An 18,088-nucleotide genomic window follows, 5' to 3' on the forward strand; every position below is an offset into this window, starting at 1 on the left:
GTTTAGAAGCCATGAGGGCTGTAAATTGGCAAGATGCTCTTTTAAGAGCTAAAACCTTAGCTAAAGAGATGTGAAACTCTCAAAGGGTACGAAATGGAAATTTAAGGAATGCTGGAAGGAGAGGAAGGCCTCTGATGTGGAACCAAAGGCAAGTTCACCAAACTCATCCAATAGTTGTAGCTTCAGCAAATGGACCTCAAAATGCAGATCTTAGATTCTATGAATGCAACGAGCTAGGACATTTCAAGAATGTATGTCCTAGGCGAGTCTCTGCAACAAATACACATAATCGAGCTAGAGGACGAGGACAAATAATAAATCGTGGAGGAAGAAATGGAGGACGAGGTCGAGGGCGCGGAATGGCTGCCAGAGTCAATGCTATCATAGGAGAACCAACATTGGGAGAAGAACAAGAGGAAAGAGAAACTCTACATGCTGCAATTGATAACCTAAGAGCAAGACAACAATATGTTGTCATTCAAACACCTGCAAATCACCAAGGTGAAAAATTTGAGCTTCTTATTGATTGTGGCAGTACTCATTCTTTCTTGTCACCTAAATGTTTAAGGAGGTTAGGACTTAATCAAAACCCTGCGAGAAAGATGGGAGTTGAATTAGCCAATGGAAAGGAGGTGTTATCTCAGTACACTGTGGAAAAAATAGATTTCAAGTTGGGAGAATACTCTACTTCTGCTACTTTTTGAACCTTACCCATAGGAATCTATGAAGAAACTCTTGGAATGGATTGGTTAGCCAGTCATAATGCCAATATCCATTGTGCCCAAGGAAGTGTTACTTTTCTGGACAACCAAGGTCAAGAAGTCACTATTCAAGGCCAGAATGGACGACCAAAAGCTTACTTGGTCAAAGCTAATCGTCTTTTGAAAGGGTTATGCAAGGGTCAACAAAATTTTGTAGTCAAGCTAAACAAAGTAGAAAAATCTTCTTCCAACCCTGAACCAATGTGGCTAGAAGAATTTTCGGATGTTTTCCCCGCTGAACTTTCTGAACTACCACCACCTAGGGAGGTAGACCATGAAATCAAAAAATTTCCAGGTAGTGAACCAGTCTCAAGAGCACCATACAAGATGTCACTTCTAGAGGCTATAGAACTCAAGGAGCAGCTCAAGCAGTTGATTGAGCAAGGGTTTATCCGACCTAGTACATCTCCATGGGGTGCACCTGTTCTCTTCCAAAAGAAAAAGGATGGCTCTCTTCGACTTTGCATAGATTATAGGGGCTTAAATCAGGTTACCATCAAGAATAAATATCCAATTCCTCGTATTGATGAGATGCTGGACAGATTACATGGAGCCAAAATATTCACGAAGATTGATCTTCGATCTGGCTATCATCAAATTCGAATCCAGGAGGCTGATATCTCCAAAACACCTTTCAACACTCGTTATGGTCATTAGGAATTTACAGTGATGGCTTTCTGACTTACGAATGCTCCTGCAACTTTCAATCGTTTGATGCACGATATCTTTAGAGAATTCTTGGACGATTTTGTCCTAGTATTCTTTGACGATATCTTAATTTATTCCAAATCAGAGGAAGAGCATGAAGAACATGTTAGGAAAGTGTTAGAGCTTTTACGCCAAAATAAGTTGTATGCAAAGAAAAGCAAATGTACCTTCTTTACCCCTAAGGTCTGTTACTTAGGGTTTATCATTTCACCTGAAGGAGTCTCTGTTGACCCTGACAATGTCAAAGATATTGTGGAATGGTCTCAACCCACTTCACAAACCAAAGTCAGAGGGTTCTTAGGTATCACAAGGTGGTACAGGATCTTTGTAAAGGACTATGCTCTTAAAGCTGCACCACTAACCGACTTGCTAAAGAAAGGAGCTACGATACTTTGGGAAGAAAAACATGAATCTTGCTTCAAACAGCTTAAGGAGTATCTTGCTTCAGAACCTCTCTTAAAACTTTCAGATTTCACCCAAGAATTCGAGGTGATCACAGATGCTAGTAACCTTGCATTAGGAGGAGTCCTTACTCAAGAAGGAAGGCCTGTAGCTTATACTTCTCGGAAGCTTAGGATTCATGAAGTGAATTATGCTACACATGATTTAGAATTGCTAGCAGTTATTCACGCTCGCAAGCTATGGAGACATTATCTATTGGGATGCAAATTCCAATTGGTAACAGATCACAAGAGCCTTAAGTGAATTTTTACCCAACCTAACCTTAACATGAGACAGAGGAGATGGATATAGCTCATGCACGAATATGATTTTGATATTAAATTTAGACGAGGTAAGGATAATGTTGTGGCAGATGCCCTAAGCCGTAAAGCTTTTCTGGGGGCAGTTTCCATGGCTAACAACCCTATTTTAGACAAGGTCTCGGATGCTGCTGTCAGAGATACAGATTACCAGATGCTTGCTAGTATCCTACGTGAAGATAGGGTATCATCAAATCAGCCTAAACCTCTACATTACTCCTTAGAAGATGGGAAAATTTACTATAGGAATCGACTATGCATACCTAAGGATTCTACCCTAAGGAATGCTATCCTATATGAAGTACATGATGGCCCAACTTCAGGACATCCTGGCTATGCCAAAACCATCAATGCAATTCACAGAAGTTACTATTGGCAAGGTATGAAGGGTGATGTCCTTCGCTATGTCAAGCAGTGTTTGTCTTGTCAAAGGATTAAGGCAGAAAGACTAAAGATGCCAGGTAAATTACATCCTTTAAATATTCCCCAAATGAAATGGGAATGTATTAGCATGGACTTTATCACCGGGTTTCCTTCTGTCCAAGCTGGCTATGATTCAATCATGGTCATAGTCTACTTGCTTACTAAAGTGGCTCACTTAATCCCAGTCAAGACAACCTTTACAGCTTCAGATATTGCTCGTCTGTTTGTGAAGGATGTTTTCAGAATTCATGGTTTACCCAAGAGGATTGTCAGCGATCGTGATGCCAAGTTTACTTCAAAGTTTTGGGTATCATTGTTTCAAGCTATTGGAACAGTTATGTTTTAGTACTGCTTATCATCCTCAAACTGATGGCCAAACTGAAAGAGTTAGTCAAGTAATTGAAGACATCCTCAGAGCCTACTGCAATAGAGAACCTTGCAAGTGGATTCAATACCTACCCTTGGTAGAGTATGCATACAATTTCTCTACTCATAGAAGTATTGGAATGACACCTTTTAATGCTCTTTATGGTCAAGAATGTTTATCACCTCTTAACTTTTCTAACCCCACTATAAGGGTAGAAGCCTCAAAGAAAATGCTTGAAGAAATGGAAGCTCAAACCAAAGCTATTCGAAAGGATATTCAAGCGACTCAAGATCGACAAAAGAAGTACGCTGACTTAAAAAGATCTGATCGGATTTTCAAAGAAGGTGACAAAGTTTTCTTACAAGTAAAACCTAAAAAGAGAAATCTATCTCTTGGAAGGTATAAGAAGCTTAGCTACTGATATTGTGGACCTTACGAAATAATCAAGGTTGTAAGTGATCAAACTTATAGACTAAAACTACCTTCTCATCTCAAAGTGCATGATGTATTTCATGTAAGTCTGTTCAAACCTTATGTATATAACCCAGACCATGTCCTTGATGATGAGCAAATCATTTTACCTGCTCAAGATGTTCTACAACTCCAACCTGATACTATCCTAGAAACTCGGGAGAGAAAGCTTAGGAATAGATCCATCAAAGAACATCTTATCTTATGGAAGGATTTCCCTATAGAAGATGCTACTTGGGAAGATGAGACATCCCTTCTTAAGGATTACCCTTCACTGTTCTTGAGATGAGGGCATCTCAAATTCTAAGTTGGGGAGATTGCAAGGTCTCTATTTTCGAATTTTACACAAGTTCTATTACGCATTTGATTTTTTTTTTGACCATCACTCATTATTTAAGATATTCGAGTTCAAATTATGATTGTAAGGTCTCTACTTTCGAATTTCACACAAGTTCTATTACGCATTTGAATTTTTTTAAAACCCATCACTCATTATTTAAGACATTCGAGTTCAAATTATGAATCGTAGGTTGAGAAAACCTAGAATTTAAAATTTACGCTACAAAATTCTGACATGTTTAGCTATATGAATCAATAACTAGCTTATTGCAAGACTTATTTCCTGATTGTAGAATTTTCTTTTACTACTGTAAAGTTTAACTTAAAAATGTAAAGTAAATTATCATTAAGGAAATAAATAAAATAATTATAAAGACAAAAGAATACATAGGGATGACAAATGAAGGCACATGGACTCACCTGGACTCACATAGGAGGGGACAAAGTGGGACACACTGTCACATGAAAAGGAGAGGCTAGTCTTGACTAATCTTATTGAGGGGGGCTATGTGGCCTTATCTTTTGATGATAATGACAAAGTGGTCAAGCTGATGGGTACCACAAGGGTACTAAAAACGCGGGTATGATTATTTTGGGGAAAAAAAACTATTAAATTTTTTATTTTTTTTTTGGAGAAAAAGTTGGACGTTTTCTTTTCTGCTATAAATAGAGCATCCATGCTCACACTTTAGACATAGAGATTGCCTCTATAGTGCTCACGAAGGGCTGCCACTTCTCTTAGAGAGAAGGCGTCCACAAACCACTAAGAGAGCAAAAACTCTAGTAGACTAATAAGGTGCGTATTAATTAAGGATTCAATTAACTTTAGGAATGATGTATGTTTGCTATCTCTTACTCTAATCTCTTTAATATATTAGTAAGATTCAATTAGCTATGTGTGTGTGCGTGCTATCTCTTACTCTAATCTCTCTAATAGAGTAGTAAGATTCAATTAGTTGTGTGTGTGTGTGTGTGTGCTATTTCTTACTCTAATCTCTCTAATAGATTAGTAAGATTCAATTAGCTATGTGTGTGTGCTATCTCTTACTCTAATTTCTCTAATAGATTAGTAAGATTCAATTAGCTATGTGTGTGTGTGTGCTATTCCTTACTCTAGTTTCTCTAATAGATTAGTAAGATTCAATAAGCTAGCTATGTGTGTGTGTGCGTGTGCTATCTCTTACTCTAATTTCTCTAATAGATTAGTAAGATTCAATTAGCTTTAAGAAGGATGTGTGTGTGTGTGCTATCTTTTACTCTAATCTCTCTAATAGATTAGTAAAACTCAATTAGCTATGTGTGTGTGTGTGCTATCTCTTACTCTAATCTCTCTAATAGATTAGTAAGAGTCAATTAGCTTTAAGAAAAGGATGTGTGTGTGTTCTCTTTTACTCTAATCTTCTAATGGATTAGTAGGATTCAATTAACTTTAGGAATTATGTGTGTGTTTTCTCTTACTCTAATCTCTCTAAGTATACCTACTCTCTCTAGTTAGTACATCTTCACTTTAACTTATGCATTGTTAATTTGAAAGTTAATACATAGGAGAACTCATCATATTCTTATTATACATGATGAAATTATCATTCAACAATTTTATTGTAGAATTTTGAATAATACTAAAAATTGATTTAGTTGATGTATAGTTAGAATTGGATTAGAAATGTCATGCATAAAAGTAATGCAGTCCTAAACTTTCACTCACAGTTTACACACTTAAATTTTTATTAATTACGATTAGCAAATATTTGATGTATAGAAATTAGATGTAGAACAACAACACTAAGTGTGAATCCGAGTTGGCGAGGGTTCAAATTATAAACTCTCTTTGGAAACAAGAGATTACTAGAAAAATTGACCACTTTAAAGTTCTAAGTGTATATCATAAGCGTAGTACAAAAAAATGGCTCCAAAGCGTGCTCGAACCCAAGGCGCTAATAATCATGAAGTTGGTATAAGTAACGGTGGAACTCCTGCGGAACATGTTATGTCTCCACCAATCGGACCAATCAGAGCTATGGTACAGGTTAGTATAGCAGTTCAAGTTATGCATCATTGCATATGCGAGAACATAGGAATATATTATTTACCTTATGAAAAGAAAACACAGACCAAAACCACGGGGCTTAACCCCAAGAAACTCGGCATATGTTTGACCAAGTAGGAAAGAATGTCTGGTTAAACTGGTTGCTATAGGAAATAATGTTTGTCCAAAACCTTCGGTATGGTTTCTCTCAATTCTCAATACTTATTAGCGCTGGTATTATGTGGCAGTTGCCGAAGCGTGAGATGACGCCTAGGATGGCACCGCTGATGCTGAGGTGGGAGTACATCCAGATTAGCCCAGCTGGATACTGCAGTTTTGTTTTGTCGTGGCGTGAGCATGACGCCCAGATTGGCACCGTTGTTGTTGTGGTGGGAGTACGTCCAGATTAGCACAACGAGTACTTGTCGAGTGGTATGGGATGCTCATGAGGACAGGGGATTTTATAAATAATTTATATACTGATCGGACATAATAGCGCCAGTAGAGATTCTTGAGTGGACCTAATCCAAGGGTTGTTGGTTTAAAATTGGACGACTTCTTGTTTGACTATTGTTTGTAATACTGTTTGAAGGGCTATTTTAACAAACTAGTATCATAAATAAAGTAAAGGAACATGTATGTTTAAACAGTGTGGTAATAATTAAATAACAAAAGAAGGGTGAGTGTGGTGTGAAAAGTGGGAGAATGATACCCCGACGGTATCATTCTATGGACGGGTGGACCCGATGAGTCGGGTAAGTTTCCAATGCTAGAAGTTTTTTTATTTTTTATTTATTTTTAGTCATAAATCTTAAAAGAGACAAACCTTGGCGGCTGTGCTTCTGAAACATGGGGAAAAAAGCGCACAGGTTGGTCACTCGAAGATTTATACTTTTAGGTATAATTGATTATAGATAGTTTTAAGATAGGGTTATGGTGGTCACGCTCCGCCATAGCGAGATAGGACCAATCCTTCACTAACGGTTCATGCCCATGGCTACGTAGTAGCTAAGGAAATGTCCGTTGGTTTTTCTTTTTCAGGATTGGAGACCTATTAAAGGTACTCCACTCCTCTCAAAAAGGGGCAGGGACCTCATACCCTAGAAGCATCAGGACATGTTGAGGACTACTAAAGATAGTTCTCTAGCATTATAGACCTCACAAACATGAATTCTAGAGTGGTATAGTTGCAAAAAGTTGAAAAAATCCAAAAACAGGACCCGTTTTTTCACACAGTTTTGATTGTGAAATGTTGTGCAAGGACAAGGTTAAAGATGAAATTGATATTCCAAAAAAATGTCAAGTTTTTTTCAGCTCATGAGACAACTTTCTAGACAGATAGCACCTCAAAATCCATTTTGAAACTCTTGACATAATTCAAGGAAAATGGTCACTTAACAGGACATAAAAGTGTCCCATTACCAACCTAGTGTTAAGCTTTCCATCTCCTTCTTCTTCATTACTATGCTATTATGTATGCTAGCAACAAGAGTTATGATAAGTGAGGAACTAATTCTTTCTCCTATGAAATGTTTCTTCTTCCTCTTCCCTACCCTCATTCCCTGCTATCTCTCTCCAACTTCGAAGGTGTTTGAGGTCTTGGGACTGAGGCTTGGGATAGTTAAAGCTTTCTTCAAGTTTATGTTGTGCTTGTGATGCATGAAGCTTTCCATCTTCATTGCATCACCTAGGTTACAAGGAACACAAAGATTGTATTGTAACAAGTCTCTCTTAACGGGAGAAATCATAATACAAATGCCTATCGGAGGGGGGACCGGCTCCACATAATCCGGTCCTCAATTGTTGTCATGTTCTCTAAATTCTCTCTCTTGCAAAAGTATTGTTCATGCCAAGTTAACTAATTGATATGATTATGTTGCTATCTTCAACTATGTTCACCCGCTATGCTCACAAAGTCATTTCTCAAAAGTACTCTCATTAATTTCCGCTACTCTCAAGTTAAATAGGCCAATTCCATTACATTGGTATCAGAGCATTTGGTTTCTCTTTTCTTGCTTAAGAAGAGAGGTCCTTAAGTAGCCTATAAATGGTTGATGTTGTTAATTATATTAGGGTAAGTGGAACTGGAATCTATTATCGATTTTGTTGAGCCCACTATGTGGGGGATGGTGCACACCTCGGGAGCTTGGACTTAATAATGGAGTTTTTTAGACTTTCCTACGGCTTTACCATTATTGAGCCATAAGAAGTCCGAAAGGAGCTAGCCCTTGGCAACTCTGCTATGTTAGACCTACTCCTCTACTCTCTATAATTAACCACTTTGAGCCGTGGGTGTAGATACTTAAGAGCCGATTTTCAAAGGCTAAGAGGAGTGGCAACTAAGGTTTTGAATTGCCAAAGCATACACTAAGTACATACATAAATTTTGTTAACATGGCTGACAGTAATCAAGAGAGTAGAATGAACATTGATAGCTTTGATTTTGCACAAGAAGGTGCTAATGATGATGCTCCCATGTTTGTGAATTATCTCATTACTAGGTTGCAGCAAGCTATGGGCAACCCTACTTAGCAAGAGGAAGTTACTCAACAACTTCGTGCTTATGGAATTCCCCTTCCTCTCCAAGAGGAGACAGAGCTTAGGAGGCCTCTTGAAGAGACCCCCAAAAGAAGGGTCTCTCCCATTTGAGAGGAGGAATCCAAAGAGCAAGAAAGCAATGAAAGTTTAAGTTCCTCTGAAGATGTGGCTCCACGAAGACGGTGGTCTAGACGATCACCCACTCCTCCCAAGAGGAAAAGATCAACACATAGTCCTTCTCCTCATCACTCTGAAAGGCAAGAGAGGAAACAAAGGAAGAAAAGGGCTAGGAAGAGATCACCCTCTTCTCCTTCTTCTTCACCTTCCTCCTCTTCCGATGAATGTTATGGCTATTCTCCTAGAGAATACAAGAGGGGAGGTCACAAAAGCTAAAGAAGTTCAAGGAAGGAGGAAAGAGTATCTCTTTTCTCACCTATGATGGCACCTTTGGTGCTACCGACAAATTGTTGGCCTTCATTCAGCAATTTGATGTGGCCTTTGGAGACGAGGGCTTCACAGAGTCCTCCAAGCTACGCCATGTAGCTATGCACTTCCAAAAATCAGCTCGTCAATGGTGGGCTAGCCTTCCTGGAAATGGTGAAGTCCCAAAGACATGGAAAACTCTACGAGTTTCCATCATGAAGCAATTCCTTGCAAGCGATGCAAAGGACAAAGTTCTTATCGAATGGCGCAGCTGGAAGCTTCTCTCTCATGATTCTATTCACAAGTATGTAGACAAGTTTTGGGATTTACATCTCAAAGCTATTGTCTTTCAAAAGATAGACTTTGCTGAGCAAAGGCAGCAATTCTGTGCGGGATTACCTGAAGAGATGGCCAAATACATCAACTCTCAACGGCCTGGTACTATTAGTGAAGTAACCCATCACACCATGGTTGCTTCACACATAAATTTCCATCAAGGGGCTAGACGTAATGTCAAGCCCATGGAAAACAAAGACAAAAATGATGCAAAGCGGAAAACCACTGTTCAAAATACTTCCCAAGTCACTTCCAACAACAACAACAACAACAACAATCGGTCCAAGGAGAAGGGAGTTTACAAAGGAAAAAATAAACTCTCTCCTGAAGAGCTTGAAGATTTTCTCAAGGACCATAAGTGTTTCAAGTGTGGGGAGCAAGGACATGGCTATCGTTCTTTCCCTAAGAAGAATACTCGCAATGAGACTCCTAGGGCTTCCACCATCGAAGCTCCAGAAGAGGATACTCATTGCAAAGGATCATCACTTTCCTATGCTTGGGGAAAGGTAAGAGAGAATGATGCCTTCATCTTGTTTGACCCTGGCTATACTCTGAACTTTTTATCAATGGAGTTGGCCACCAAGTTGGGCATTCAAGCTTTTGAGATGGGGGATATGGTAATGGCTGACGTAGCTTTCAAGGGACAGCAAGCCTTCGTTACTCCCTTGATTGGGAAGTTGAGGCTTCATGTCCAAAGCTATGTCGACAAAGAAGACTTCTTCATCTCTCCTCTCCAACATGAGGATGCTATCCTAGGGGCGCCATGGTTTGATCGCATGGCTGCCAACATGAAATTCCCTGAAAGGAGAATCTACTTCACCTACAGGGGAAAGAACATGCATATAGATGCTAGTGAGCATGGTCGCACTATTCCACTTGTAAATCCTCTTTCTTTCGATAAGTCAATGAAGAGATCAGTTTCTGAATACATGATTTTTGTCAAAGAGTCTCTAAAAGATACTAATGTTTCATCAAACGTAAATGGTAGGAATCAAGAAGAGTTAGACTTGTCTAATTTTCTAAAAGGATTCCAAGATGTGTTCATCGATGATATCCCTACAGACTTACCTCCAACACGAGGGGATGATGACCATCGCATTGAGCTCCTTCTAGGAAGCTCACCACCTAACAAACCTCCTTATCGAGTCTCACAAGCTCAACAAGAGGAGATAATGAGGCAAGTATAGGAATTGGTAGACAAAGGGATGGTGAGGCCTAGTTCCTCTACCTTTTGTTCTCCAGTCCTTTTAGTGCAAAAGAAAGATGGTACATACCGTATGTGTGTGGACTATCGAGTACTAAACCATATCACTATCAAAAATAGATTTCCCATGCCTCGGGTAGAAGATCTGTTTGTTGATAAGCTACAAGGCTCTACCTACTTCAGTAGGATTGACCTTAAGAGTGGCTATCATCAAATAAGGATAGTGGATGAAGATATCCTAAAGACCGCGTTTTGCACAACATTTGGTCTTTATGAATATCTAGTCATTCCTTTTGGCTTGACTAATGCAGCAGCTACGTTCAATCGTCTGATGGAGAAAATTTTTAGACCTTATCACAAATTCACTGGAGTGTTCTTTGATGATATCATCATCTACTCCAAGTCTTTGGAGGAACATAAGCAACATCTCCAAGTGATTTTTCAAGCGTTGAGGGAGAACAAGCTTTTTCTCAACCAAAAGAAAAGCGAATTCTTCCTTCAAGAGATTCAATACCTAGGTCATATTATCTCTCACGATGGTATCCGTATGGATCCATCAAAGTTAGAGGTAATAAAATCATGGCCTAACCCAAGAAATCTACATGAGCTAAGAAGATTTATTGGTATGTGCGCATAGTATAGAGGCTTCATAGCAAAATTCTCTCAAGTAGCAGAACCACTACACGACTTAACTAAGAAGAACGTTAAGTATGTATGGACTGCTAAGGAGAAAAATGCTTTTGAAAAGCTCAAAGAGAAGCTTACTTCCCAACCAGTCCTCATGCTTCCGGATCTCTCAAAGCCATTTGAGGTCCAATGTGATGCTTGTGGTGATTGCCTTGGAGCAGTTTTGCTTCAAGAAGGGCATGCCATAGCATATGAGAGCCGAAGGCTCAATACTGATGAACGAGTCTTGGGATTTATGAGAAAGATCTTTTAGCTCTTTTACATGCCCTAGACACATGGAAGCACTACCTATTGGGGACTCCATTTATCCTACGAACTGACCACCAAAGTCTCAAGTATTTCATGACACAAACCAAGCTTTCTAACAATCAAATGAGGTGGGCAAATTTTCTTTCGCAATTTAATTTCCATATTGCTCACATAGCTGGTAAGCACAATCAAGTGGCCGATGCACTTTCACGACGACCAAAAGTTAATGCGGTGTCTATAGCTACTCACAATGATCTATCCTTTATGATAGATGAGTATGCTACTGACCCTGAATTTAGAGACATAATGTTAGCCCTTGCTTTGGGAAAGAAAGAGGAACAATTCACCTTGCAGTATGGTTATCTTATCCACGGCAATAGGCTATGTGTTATCCATTCCCTTCGTGAGAAAGTTATGTATGAATCCCATGCTCCTCCATATGCGGGGCATAGAGGTATTCAACCTACTCTCCGAGGAGTAGAGATGTACTTCTATTGGCCTACCATGAAAGTGGACATACAAGAGTATGTTTCAAAATGTGTAGTATGCCAAAAGACCAAGTATGATAGAGGGAAGCAACCTATATTACTCCAACCATTTCCTATCCCAAATTCACCATGGGAGAGTATATCCATGGATTTTATCTTTGGATTACCCAAGTCTATCCATGGGAATACATAAATATGGACAATAGTCGACAGGTTTAGCAAGCAAGCACATTTTATTCTTGTCAAAAAGACTATTAAGGCACATCAAATGGAAACTCTCTTCATATCTCATATTTTCAAGCACCATGGATTACCCACATCCATCGTGTCAGATAGAGATCCTAGAATGACCAGTAATTTTTGGAAAGGTCTCTTTGAAAATCTAGGAACAAGATTGAATTTCTCTTTGGCCTATCACCCACAAACGGATGGCCAAAGTGAGATAGCCAATCTTACGATACTCGATCTACTCAAGACTTATGTTACCGAAGTAGATCAACGCTCACAATGGGAAAAGTACCTACCCCTTGTAGGGTATGCCTACAATAATAATGTACATACTTCTATGGGAAAATCACCTTTTGAGATCATTGAGGGGAGACCTAAAAGTCCCTTGCTACTCAAAGTACATGGGAAGATCTTCGCCGTCAATGAGTATAGCCGTGACCCTACAAGAATCTTTTCAAAAGATTAAGGAGGCTATATCCATCTCTCAACAAAGGAAAAAAGCTGCTGCTGATAAGCACAAAAGAGCCTTAATGTTCAAAGAAAATGATTGGGTGTTACTCAAGTTTTCTAAGGCTCGATTAAGGCAAACGACCGGCAAAAATCCTACGGGCCATCAAAAGTATTATGCTAAACTAGCAAAAAGATACTATGGTCCTTTCCAAATCTTAAAGCCCATCAATGAGACGGCTTATCAACTCAAGTTGCCCAACCATTGGTTCATACACAATGCCTTTCATGTAAGCCTACTTAAGCCCTACAAAGGAGAGCCACCAACTGAATCAATTATTAAAGACCCTCCCGAAGTTGAAGACCAAGAAGAGGTGCTACAACCCGAAGCTATCCTTCGGCATGAAGACAAGGTACTATGACATGGTAAGATTATCCGACGGTATCTGATTAAGTTCAAAAATTATCCTTTTGAAGATGCTAGATGGATGCAAGGAATACAACTTAAGGATAATATGAACCTTGTCAATGCTTACAATGCCACATTAGAGTAAGAAAATGTACAAATTTCTTTTAAGTGACTGATGTTTTTGTCTTATAAGACTAGTCCTCTTTTTAATTGTGCACAAATTTAACTAGTATGAATGCTTAGAATCATGTTTGTGATGAAGACGTCTCTCAAAGTAGAATTTGTCACTCTACTTTGGGAGAATGAACTGGACTAAAGAGCAGACATTCTTGCGCCATCTATGTCTCCCAAGAACCAAATGGATTAGTCATCCATCTTGGAACGATGTCGTAGGGTAAAAAGGGATCCTCTACCCGCTAAGTAAAATTGACTAATGACTAAGGCTTTATCTCTTCTACCTCATAGTTGAGGATGACTATGATTTCAAGAGAGAGGTGATGTCATAGATCTAATATCTAATATCTAACCAACCCAAATGATTTTCTCATATTAAATTGATCACTTAATGTGGGAGAATAAACGGGAACAAGTGTTAAGATATAGACATGTGCTTATAGATCTATCTCAACACGGGGCCAAGGGGCCCAAATGAGAGATGGTCTATCAAAGAGCAAGGCTAAAAAATAGAGCATAAGACCTTAGGGTTAGCTTCATTGAAGAACTCCAATAATGTGTGTAAAAGTCCTTTGACCTTAGGTAAGCTAGGGCTGAGCTTGGGGCGCGGAAACCTGACCCAACTCGAGATGCTTGTCCTGCTTGTCATGCTTGTCATGATTGATGACTAAGGTGCTTGAGGTGCTTGATGATTGAGGTTCTTGAGATGCTTGAGGTGCTTAATGATTGAGATTCTTGAGGTGCTTCACATGCTTGAGATGCTAGGGTTGCACTTGAGGTGAGAACCCAGCCCTAGCTTAAAGTGCTTAAGAGCCAAGCTTGTGGTGGGAACTGGGCCTATGCATGAGGGGCTTGAGGTGTCAAAAAGTTAAAGATTCAATCCCTACTAGGAGGGGGCGAGCCCTACATGAGAGGGGATGAGAGACAACACCCACACACTCACACAAGGCATGCATGGTACAAAGAAAGAAAAAGGGACCCAAGGGATCCAATAATAAATTAGGAGATTTAATTAATTGATTATAGCATTTATCTATCCCTCTCTCTCAAAGGGGAAAGGGGGACACTTGTCTCAAGGCTACCCTTGTTGCTTGTAATGCCTCCTGCTTATGATTGGCTAGGCATGGAGGGGTCCAATGAGCTTCAAGCATGAGCTACAAGGGGGGGTCGACCCAAGCAAGCTAGGGGGTTTCTTAGGGGGTATACTCACCCACACACACTCACAAACACTCTCATGGTGTGCTATGCAAAGTGCAAGAGGTCCCTCTTGTTCTCCAAGCAAGTAGAGGTTGAGAGCCTACACCAACACTGTTGGCTATGGAGTGCAAATCCAACCAAGAACCATGCTCAATTCTTAAGCTTGCCATCTCCTTCTTCTTCATTACTATGCTATTATGTATGCTAGCAACAAGAGTTATGATAAGTGAGGAGCTAATTCTTTCTCCTATGAAATGTTTCTTCTTCCTCTTCCCTACCCTCATTCCTTGCTAGCTCTCTCCACCTTCGAAGGTGTTTGAGGTCTTGGGACTGAGGCTTGGGATAGTTAAAGCTTTCTTCAAGTTTATGTTATGCTTGTGATGCATGAAGATTTCCATCTTCATTGCATCACCTAGGTCACAAGGAACACAGAGATTGTATTGTAACAAGTCTGTCTTAATGGGAGAAATCATAATACAAATGCCTATCGGAGGGGGGACCGGCTCCACATAATCCGGTCCTCAATTGTTTTCATGTTCTCTAAATTCTCTCTCTTGCAAAAGTATTGTTCATGCCAAGTTAACTAATTGCTATGATTATGTTGCTATCTTCAACTATGTTCACCCGCTATGCTCACAAAGTCATTTCTCAAAAGTAATCTCATTAATTTCCTCTAATCTCAAGTTAAATAGGCCAATTCCATTACATTTGAGGATTATGCACAAAAGTTTAACCAATATGTGAGAAGGTTGTCTGCTCAAGAAAGGCCAACTGATGAAATGCTTGCTGGATATTTTTTGAATGGATTAAGGAAGGAATTGAAGAATGTTGTTGCTGGAGTTGATGTTGTAGGTGGATTACAAGCATGAGTGGAAATAGCTCAAAGAGCAGAGAAAAGGTTTGGGGTCTCTCATGGGAAAGCAGCCAAGAGGTGATCTACAGAAAAGAAGAAAAGTAGGTCAAAGAAAAAGAAGAGGTCAGATAATTCGGATTCGGACAGCGATTCGGATTCGGAAACTGATACTAATTCAGATACGGAAACGGATTCTGATAGTGAAGAGGATTCTAGTAAGGATTCGAATTCAGAAGAAGATGAGGATAAGAAGAAGAAAGGAAAGAAGAAGTCGAAAAAAAAGTCTAAAGAGAAAGAGGATAGAGTGGAAAAATTGGTAGCAAAGAAATTAAAGAAGTTGGGAGTGCAGAAAGCTGTGGAATCAAAAACCCCTCATTGTGAAATTTGTGTTAAAGATGGACATTGGACTAAGGAATGTTGGTTTAATCCGAATTTCAGTGGTGTCGTACCAGAAAGGATTCAGCAGAAGTTACAGCAACAAGGACGTCAAACTCATGGGGTGTTTCCAGAGACAGGAGGAAGGCAGGGGATGTTCAATAATCAAGGATGGCAAAGGCAACAACCATATTCAGGGTGGAGACCACAATTTAATCAAAGGGGACCACCATTTAGAGGAAATTTCAATTCGGGAGGAGGACTGAGATTTGGAGGATGGCAGAATTCAAGACCCCCATGGGGGGGAATTGGGATCAGCAGCAGTGGTGGAAGAATTGGCAGCCACAACCACAAGGATGGAATCAGCCGGTTTGGAATTATCAAGGGGGGAATCAGCAATAGCCAAGAGGGCCAGTGCCGCAGTTGCCAGCACCACCAGCACAGTCAGCTGAAGCAAACAAAGAGCTTGGAAGCAGTTTGATAGTAGTAGAATCATTTCAGGATCAAGGGGTGAATGAAGTTGCTATGGATTGTCAGCCAGAATGTGATTGTTCTAAATGTTTGTGAGAGGAAGTAGATGTATTAGTGACAACAAGGTCCAAAGCAAGGTTGAAACCTCCACTGGATTGGGAGGAGCAGAAGGAGATTCGGGATGAAGTAGCTGAAGATTTGATGGAAAAGGATCAACATCAGAGCAAGCTTAAATCAAAGGAGAAAGGAGTAAAAAAGGAGGAGAAGGAAAGAGAAAGGATGGATGCTTTTTTTGAAGAGTTAACTAATTCCTCTATACATTTTACATTGGATCAGTTATTGTCATTAGTTCCAATTTTCAGAGATAGACTATATACAGTGATGCGAAGGACAAAGACTGTTTCGAGTATGAAGGACGTGCAGCAGACGGTTCAGAGTTGTCAGATTAGCTCGGAGGATGTGGATTTTTTCGTACCAACACTGTCGTTGGAATTTAATAACCACAAATTCTCCGATGTTCTATTGGATGGTGGATCAGGGGTCAACATACTTTCGGAATCAAAATTTCTAAGGATGCAAGATGTCAGGTTGGAACCAGTTCCATTTCAAGTGCGTATGGCTGATCAGAGTAGAGTTCAACTAGTGGGGATGTTAAGGAGGCAAGGAATTATTATTCATGGATTGCAATTTATGGTAAACTTTGTAGTTATTAAGATGAAGGATTCAAAAAATACCTATTCTATGTTGTTGGGGAGGCCATGGTTTCACACGGCTAAGCTGAAACAGGATTGGGGAAAGAATGAAGTGACGGTTAAGAAAGGAAGGAGAGAAATTACATTACCAATGGGGCAGAAGAAGGAATTGTCAGAAGAGACGAAGCCAATGTTGGCACAAGCAATTAACATGTCTGAAGGATTGGAGGATGATGAAGAAGCATATTTCCTAGCAGCAAATCCAACAATTGTTCCCTTATTTGAGGTAGATGTGGAGCGGATCATTGACAAATATGTAGAAAAAGAAAACAGTTTGGGAATTGATCAGTTGCAAGGGAATAGAGATGGTGTGGAATAGGAAAATTTAGAAGAGACAAAAATCCAAGAGGAAACTGTGATCGAGGATTCAGAATTGGAGCCAAAGGAGGCAATTCAGATAGCGGAAGATCTGTATGATAAGATGATACAGAAAGTTTCTCGATCTGGGAACGGAGGATCATCCAAAGATGGTAAGAGTCAGTGTTCATTTGGAAGAAGGCTTCAAGGAGGACTTGGAGGAATTACTGATGGAGTATATCGATGTCTTTGCATGGGATTATTTTTTATTTGAAAGGCATGGATCCTCAAGTATATAAGCATCATGTAAATTTGAAAATGGATGCTGTTCCAGTGATTCAGCAAAGATACAGGATGAATCCAAATTATGCCAAGCAGATGAAAGAGGAATTGGATAAATTTTTGAATGCAAGGTTTATAGTGCGGGTGGATCAAGCGGAATGGTTGTCACCAATTGTAGTGATACCCAAGAAGTCGAGGAAGTTAAGGGTTTGTGTGGATTATAGAAAATTGAATGCAGCAACAGTTGCAGATCCATTTCCATTGCCTCTTATTGATTTAGTTCTGGATGATGTAGCGGGACATGAGATGTACACTTTCCTTGACGGATTTTCAGGGTACAATCAAATACCAATGGTTGAAGAGGATATTGAAAAAACTGCTTTTATCACAGAATGGGGAGCTTTTGCATATACAATGATGAGCTTTGGATTGAAGAATGGACCACCATCGTTTTCGAAGGCAGCTTTTAAAACCTTTGAGCCACATTTGACAGATTTTATGAGGATTTTTATGGATGATTTTTCCGTTTTTGGGAAAAAAGTCAGGCATCTGGAATATTTGAGAAAGTGTTTTGAAAGATGTAGGATGTTTCGGATGTCACTTAATCCCCATAAGTGTGCAACAGCAGTACAAAAGGGAAAATTGTTGGGACATATCATCTCTCAAGAAGGAATGTCGATTGATGGGGACAAAATTAGTGCCATTCAGAAAATTGTAGCTCCGGAAACTTTGAAGGCAGTGAAGCGCTTTGTTGGACAAATCAAATGGCATGGTAGGTATTTACAATATTTGGCGGATATGAGCGCACCACTTAGTCATTTG

This window comes from Adiantum capillus-veneris, chromosome 25 (genome assembly GCF_014529385.1).
Source record: "Adiantum capillus-veneris isolate H3 chromosome 25, ASM1452938v2, whole genome shotgun sequence".
Taxonomy (NCBI): domain Eukaryota; kingdom Viridiplantae; phylum Streptophyta; class Polypodiopsida; order Polypodiales; family Pteridaceae; genus Adiantum; species Adiantum capillus-veneris.